This window comes from Macrotis lagotis, chromosome 1 (genome assembly GCF_037893015.1).
Source record: "Macrotis lagotis isolate mMagLag1 chromosome 1, bilby.v1.9.chrom.fasta, whole genome shotgun sequence".
In the NCBI taxonomy this organism is placed as follows: Eukaryota; Metazoa; Chordata; class Mammalia; order Peramelemorphia; family Peramelidae; genus Macrotis; species Macrotis lagotis.
Window position 1 is genome coordinate 576,220,989 of NC_133658.1, and position 8,299 is coordinate 576,229,287.

Sequence of the window (8,299 nt, forward strand, 5' to 3'; positions counted from 1 at the left end):
GTGGCAACAAATTGGAAATGAAGTGAATGTCCTTCAATTGGGGAATGACTGAATAAATTGTGGTATATGTACGTTATGGAGCACTATTGTTCTATTAGAAACCAGGAGGGATGGGAATTCAGAGAAGCCTAGAAGGATTTGCATGAACTGATGCTGAGTAAGATGAGCAGAACCGTACACCATAGCAGCAACATGGGAGTGATGATCAATTTTAATAGACTTGCTCATTTCACTAGTGCAACAATCAGGGACAATTTGGGGGTATTATAATGGAGAATATCAACTCTATTGAGAGAAAGAATTGTGGAGTTTGAACAAAGACCAAAGACTATTACCTCTAATTTTTTTTAAAAAGTTATCTTATTATATAATTTTGATATCTTTTATACTTTATTTTTTCCTTAAGGATATGATTTCTCTCTCGACACATTCAATTTGGATCAATGTATAACATGAAAACAATGTAAAGATTATCATACTGCCTTCTTGGTGGGGAGGGAAGCAAGATTAGGAGGAAAATTGTAAAATTGAAAAAATAAATAAATTTTTTAAAAATGTTACCAAAGACCTTATAATGGTCAAATACAGTGATTTTTTTTCATTCCTTATCCTCCTTGACCTCTTATCCTTTTGATCCTTTTGACAGTTTTTGTACCTCTTCCCCACAGTAGCAGCCCATCACTCTACTACTGTAGTGCTTTTTTCTTTTTCTTTCTTTATGTATTCAATTATATATAAAGATAATTTTCAACATTCATTTTTGTAAAATTTTCTCCCTCCCACCATAGGATAGCAAGTGATCTGAAACAGATTATACATGCATAATTTTTATATATATTTCCATATTAATCATGCTATGACTAATCAGAACAAGAAAAATCAGAACAAAAGAAAAAAAAACAAATATAAATAAGTGAAAATAGTATGCTTTGATCTGCATTCAGATTCCTTGGTACTTTCTCTACATGTGGATGACATTTTCTATCAAAGGTCTTTTAGAATTGTCTTAATCACTGTATTGCTGAGAAAAGCTGTCAGTCATAGCTAATCATTCCACAATGTTGTTGTTAATCTGTACAGTGTTCTCCCAGTTTTGCTCACTTCATTCATCATCCTTCATTTGGGTCTTTCCAGGTTTCTCTGAAATCTGACTTCTCATCATTTCTTAAAAAGCATTTCAATTATTGATGGGCATTCAGAAGGGTGTATTTTTTTTTTGGAGAGGGACAGGCAAGGAGCCAGTTTTTGTGCTAAAGAGTTTAGATTGCTTGTTTACATAACAGAAGTCTTTGTAGATTTCGAAATAAGTAGGTAATAGGATGAAAATTGCATAAAAGGAGGAAGTCTACTTGAAAAATAGTCTTAAGTAAGAAAAATAATCAATGTAGTAGCTAAGGAAAAAAGGATTCAAGGCTGAAATTGTTGGAAGAAATAGAGCAAGTTTTCCCCTATTTCTCCAAAGAGATCTAGAAAATGTGCCAAATTGAATTTTGATTTGGGACATCAAAGGAAAAAAAAAACAGGTCACTTTTCCAGCCTAGATTGGCCTGGGGAGTCAAAGAAGTCTACAGACACTGGATCTGGCAAGGAAAGAACCAACAGATTCCAACAAAGAAATGAATGTGTACAAAGGAAATAAAGGGCCTGAGACCCAACATAGGAATGCTGCCAACTGGCAGCTCTGTTGCTTTTGACCCAGTTCTGGATCACAAACCCAGGGCAAACTGATGAAGAGTTTTGTACTGAATATAGGGGAAGGAGGAGGCTCCCTCCAGTTGGAGAGACAGTCTCATTCACTTGGCACTGTCTTCAGTTAGGAGCAAGTTCAAAAGGAAGCAAGGACTATATAAAACAGACCCCAGGAATAAAATAGTCTCATTTCCAGGTTCTAGTGTGTGAAGCCTACAGAGGAATAACAAAGGCAGGAATCTAGATCAAAGTGGAGTCTGCAGTTCCATCACTTTGAATCAGCAGAGCTTTCCAGATAATTAACAGTGGTCAAGCTCAGCAGCTTCACTGATACTCCAAAGGGGGCAAGCCCATAGGCATATTGCTCACTCCCAAACCTAAGTGAGTAATTCACAACTGGGGGGACAATGATCAGACTTTGCTTTAGATTGTACTACTTTCAGATCTCTGAAACTTATGGGTTCCCACTGAGTTGTTCCTGAGATCTAGGAATAATGCAACACAAGTTTGGACCTGCATTAAAGTGGTGGTAGTGTCAGAGGAGAGGAGACATTCAAGAAATGTTACACAAGTGAAATCAAAAGAACTGGGCCTATTGATATGAGAGCTGAGAGATAATGTGAGGAATGCAGGATTACTCCTAGGTTGCAAGCCTCAAGGACTGGGAGGAAGCTGATGCTATCTATAGTTATAGGGAAAATAAGAAGGGAAAGGATTAGAGGAAAAGATAATGAGTTCAGTTTTGGATATACTGAAGTTAAGATGTCTAAGATTTTTTTTAAACTTTATTTAAGCAAATGGGGTTAAGTGACTTGCCCAAGGTCATACAACTAGACAATTTTTAAGTGTCTGAGATCAGATTTGAACTCAGGTCCTCCTGACTCTAGGGCTGGTACTCTATCCACTGTGCACCTAGCTGCCCCACAGTCTAAGATTTAAAAAAAAAAACAATTGGAGATATGAGCGTTCAGCAGAGAGTTTGGACCAGGATAGATAGATGTAATAATCATCATCATCAAGATGGTAATTAAATCCAGGGGAGCTGGTGAGATCACCATGTGAAATAAAAGAAGAAAAAGAAAAAAAGGACTTTTGTCTGAACCCTAAAGGTGGTGGTTGCTGTCTTTTGTGATTAAAAAAGATCAAAATGACATCACTATGTATTATCACCATGTCAGTGAACAGTTATGTCCAACTTTGGCTTCTCAGACCATTACAACATCAGATGATTCTGCACAGGTTGGGCACAAATAGCCTTATGAATATTTAGGATGGAGAAGTCTCTACATTTGCACATCTCACATTTCTTTTGAGTTACTGCAGTTCTGCTTCAGTGATAGAGCATAGAGGCTTTTTTGATGTGGGCATACCATGTTGAATAATCCTGTGCCAGAGATTCCCATGTCTCAAAATCAATAATCAAAATTCTTCAGAAAGACCTTAAAAGTGTTTTTGTATCACTTCTTCTGACCTCCATGTGAGTTCTTGCCTTGTGTAAATTCTCTATAAAATAGTCATTTTGGCAATTATACATTTGGCATACCAACAAGGTGACCAATCCATTAGAATTGTGCTCTTGCCAGGTGATCTTCAGCATCTTCCTAAATTCGAATGGAGTCAGATTGGTTTTCTGGCATGGAATTGGTAGAATGACCAGGTTTCTTAGGCATACAACAATGATATATCTTTGGACCATGCTAAGCAACATTCTTTCCTTTGGAATCTTGCAAATATCAACCCATCTCCAGCAATGCATGCATCAATCTAATTATCTATATGTACATCTCTGGAAAATATACTACCAAGGTAAATGAGTTAAGCCATAGTATTCATTGTCCATTTGCTGTAACCAGTAGTTCCATACATGGACAGTGCAGTGCTGGCTGATGGAGAATCTATGTTTTCTTGTTAATTGCCAGACCAAAATTAGCACAAGCAGAGAGAATCAATCCATAAATTGTTGCATCTCAGATTCAGAGGCTGCATCCAGTGTACAATAATCTGCAAACAAAAAGTCATGCACAAACTCTCCTTTCACATTAGTTTTGGCTTGTAGCCTTTTCAAGGTTACAAATAATTCAATAGGTTTCAAATAATTTACCATCACTGCAGTAGGTTACCATTTTCATCCTCATTGAAAATATCCAACAACATCCCTGAAAACATCATGCTTTTTAGCATGGGAAAAAGTGCATAGCCCTGTTTCACTCTGGGAAAGTGTGAGAATATTTTCCATTATCCAAAACCTATGTAAGCATGTCATCATGAAACTGACAGAAAATAATGATAAACTTCTCCAGGTGATCAAATTTTGCTATGATCTTCCACAAGCCCTCACCACTGATGGTATCAAAGGCTTTGATCAGATTGACAAATGTTGTGCACAGATCTCTGTTCTTCTGCCATTTCTGTTAGCATTGCATGGCAGCTAATACCATATTGTCTTTTCCTTAACCCTTGCTGAAGCCATACTGTTTCTCAGGTAGTTGATAATCTTCCAGCGTATTAAGGGAGGACTCTAGCAAGAATTGTGATGAGAGACCTCCCTGTGATTGTTACAGGACAACCTATTTCCTTTTACTTTATTAAGAAAATGGAGGCATATTTGTAACCTTAAAACCCATATAACCTATATAAGCCTTATAGCTTGGAAAATTTCAGTCAGCCTTCCCATGAGCAGTGGATCTCCTGCCTGATAAATCCCTACCATAATAGAATCACCCCAGGCACTTTTCCACACAAGATGAGCCTAATGGAATTCAAAACCTGTTCTTCAGTTGGAAGTTTGGCTTGGGACAGACGTCTTAACTTCAACCTTAGGCAATGATTAGAAGGCATGATCTTGAAGTTGCAATAAAGGAGACAGGAGTGGTGGGATAGATATGATAAGAATCAGAAGATAGTAGAGTCCAAAAAACTACATTAGCCATGCTCTGAGTAAAATTGTTAAAAATAATAAAGAGAAGGAAAAATCCTTTAATCTTAGTCCTTCAGCTCTCTTTTTAGAGGTAGATAGGATGTTCCATCAGGAGGCCTTTGGGATTGTGGTTGGTGTGATACTTAATTAAGTCCCTCATCATTGAAAGAAGGTTGAAAACCTGGGTTGGCCAATTGAGAAAATGATTGGGGTTCTTCTGGACTGATACACTATAATCCCTTGCCCTTTGAATGATCCCCAACTCCTTGGTGTCAGCAACCACAAGCTTGCCTAGGCATCCTAAGTCAGGGGAGGGAAAAGGAGACTTTCATGCTTTTTTTTGGCATAGCTGATAAAACACAGATAGCCTGAGTCAGAGAGCACTCCTCCTCTTGTTGGGGTTTTTACTCCCAAAATATTGGATTCAGCATAGAATGTCTTAGAAAGAATTCATAAGATGCAGGCTCTCTCCCACGGAAGTTGGCATTTTATTGGACATAATAAAACTGTGATGGTACAGTGGTTGATAGTTGGGGGATGCTCTTGCAAAGAGGAATCTGACATATTTTCATTTATATAGGAAAAGAAGAAGGAAGAAGAGAGAGAAAATGATCTCAGATAAATAATTAAATGTTTGAAGTAGGTCAGAAGGGGCCCACCAAGGGAAAGTTAGAAGGGACAATTAGGTTTAATGTGCTTGTTAAGAAGAGCTGGGGGGGGGGGGGGCGGGGATCAGAGAAAATCCCAGGTGCTGATAATGAGTAATTAGGTCTCTAAATAGATTTTCAAGTAAGGTGAAAGGGCAAAGACAACCCTAAGCAGTGGGCACCAATAAGAGGCAACCAAAAGAAAAACAAAATTTTTGCCTTGGGCAAAAGCAGAGTGGAAACTAGAGGTGCCAGTAACTAAGTCATAGCTAGAATTCCTGATTCTAGCAAGGACCCAGGAAGGACACTGAAAGCAGATCTGAATGTTGGGGAAGGGGCTTATTAAATAGGACCCTCCCCATCACTCTCCTAAAGAAACTGACTTGGTTGACAAGGTAGACATCCTGAGTAAAGAGGACTTTGCTTAATGGAACTATGGCAAATACCAGAAATCCTGAGATAGCTTTTTGACACTGTGAAGCAGGACTCCAAGAATATTCAAAGCGAATTGGGTCCCTCTGCCCCCCATCACGATCAACTTTGTGGGCTTTGCTTTGTTTCTCAATGAGCTATTTCACGTTATCTCCTAGTTTTTCATTCTTTTGCTATTGTTTTATTGTGTCTTGATTTCTTGCAAAGTCATCAGCTTCCTTGCAAAGCTGATGAAGCCTCCTTTAGCTCCATTCTACATTTGAAGGATTTGTTTTCTTTCTTTTTTTTTTTTTTTTACCAATCTATATAAGACATTTATTACCACAATGGACATCATTTGTTGAGCAAATGAGCACAAAGATAACAAGACAAAATCATCACATTAAACAAAATTTCTTTTTCAAAAACATTTTACTATGCAAATTTTACTGTGTTTTAGGAAAGCCAGGACAAAGAACAGAAGGAGCCCTTACTTAAGAGAACATTTGGGTTCAAGTCTCAGATCTGTGACTTACTAGTATGTGATCTTAGGCAAGAAAACATTGCTGAGTCTCAGTTTCCTTGTTTGTAAAATGAGAATTAAAAAAAATTCCTTAAGGCTGTTGAATCAAATGGAATAAATTCTAAAGCACAACTCAAGCTTTATTAATAAATAGAATGAAGTGATATGAGTATTTATTAAAAACAAGCCCCCCCACTTCAGCTTTTATGGGCAAAATGTTCTGTACACTTTTAAAACTCAAATAAATTTGAGCTATTGCTATTATTATTATTGTCGTTGTTGTTGTTTATGTTTATAAAACCAAGCAGAGCAGAGTTTTGGACAATGGGGAATCTGCTGCCACCCTGGGTATGGTGTAATGGAGTAAGCCTCTATAATTAATACTTTGCACATCATTTGCAATGTCACTGGGATGTTTCCCAGAAATTTCTCCAATGCCCCTTGTGCCATTCTTCCAAGCAGTCTTGGAACTTTTTAATTCAGTATCAGTATAGAGCAAGGACTTTGCTGTACCATAACCCCACTCCCCTATCTCACACCCCACTCCCTGTCAGTTCAACTGAAGTACAACTAATAAGCACCAGAAGGGGACTATCCAAATTCCACTGTATTACATAGTTAGTTATCTTACAAGATAGCCAAATGATCAGGCCCTCACTTAGACTGGATGGAGATAGTGTGTTATTATTGTAGCCAATTATTCTGATTTAATCAATGGAGAAGCTTGATGCTGTTGAGATTCATCAGAAAAGCAGACTTGATCCCCAGAAAAGCTGACCCTGCATACTCAGATATCTCCAACAATGAATCCAAGACTTGAACACTGGGGAATAGGGAGGGAGATGTGCCAACAACCCACAGTTGTTGACCACCATGAGGTCTCCAACCAAGAGGAAAGGGTAGGTCAGCATGCTCACTGCAATCCCCATTACAAACCTGGTGTAACTCCGAACTGCCAATGCCTGGCTGAAACTGTCGTCCACCAGGTAGGCATTGATGAAGTGAGCCAGGAGGTTACAGCCCCACAAGAAGACCACATCTCCCAGGAGGTGAGGGATCAAGCCCACAAAGAACCCCAGTAACCCTTCTTCTCTGAAAATCTTCCCAATGGAGCTCAGTACACCACTGCATTTGACCTCCCGCCCCATGAACTGGACCATACAGTGCATCGAGATGACATGCAGGGGGTGTGAGAGCACCCTAGACACACACTACATCGCCATCTCATGGGAAGTTTCTTTTACCACCTTCCTCAGTGATGCCTTCACATCATCTTTACTGGATACATGCTCTAACTCCTCCAAAGGGAAGACCTTTTTCATGATGTCCCAGGACAGAGTGGAAAGAGCACTAGACATAAGCCTCGGACTCAGGCCTCGGAACAGTCCCCTCTTCCCATCCACTTGCACAATGTGTTTGGCATAGGTGAAGAAATTGGGCAAGTAGAAGACCCCAGCACATTGGTTCCTACAGTGGGAGGTAGTAGTTCATGCCCAACATGGATAAGCAGGTTCACGTAGAAGAGCGGGTGGCTCAGCACCTTCACGCTGGTGCCCAGGGCCAGGAACAGGGCTCGGTGGCCACAGAGCCATCCCTAGCACCGGGCCCCACACCCACCATCCTCCCAGCACAGCCTGAAGGATTTGTTTTCTTCAGAGAGCTTTCTTATCTCCTTTTCCATCTGGCCAATTCTCCTATTTAAGGTATTTTTCTCCTCATTAACTTTTTAAACTGTATTTTCTATTTGACTTAAACTAGGTTTTAATATGTTATTTTCTTCAGCATCTTTTGGATCTCCTTGACTAAGCTGTTGACTTGGTTTTCATGTTTTTCCTGCATCTCCCTTATTCTCTTCCCAGTTTTTCCTCTGTCTCCCTCACTTGGTTTTCAAAATCTTTTTTGAGCTCTGAAATAGCCTAAGACCAACTTCTATATTTCTTGGAGGATTTAGATGGTGAAGCTAGAACTTTGTCATCTTCTGAGTGTGTGTATTGGTCCTCCATGGGACCAAAGTAATTGTCTATGGTCAGGTTCCTTTTTTTCTGTTACTCATTTCCCGAGTCTATGTCCTGGTTTTGAGGTGGTTCCTGAGCTTTTGAGTATTATTGAGAC

At 39.2% G+C, this 8,299-nt stretch overlaps 1 pseudogene; it reads right to left on the minus strand.

The window, feature by feature from the left end:
* Positions 1–6,894: 6,894 nt before the first annotated feature.
* Positions 6,895–7,807, minus strand: LOC141505500 (mitochondrial carrier homolog 1 pseudogene; annotated as a pseudogene).
* Positions 7,808–8,299: the final 492 nt, after the last annotated feature.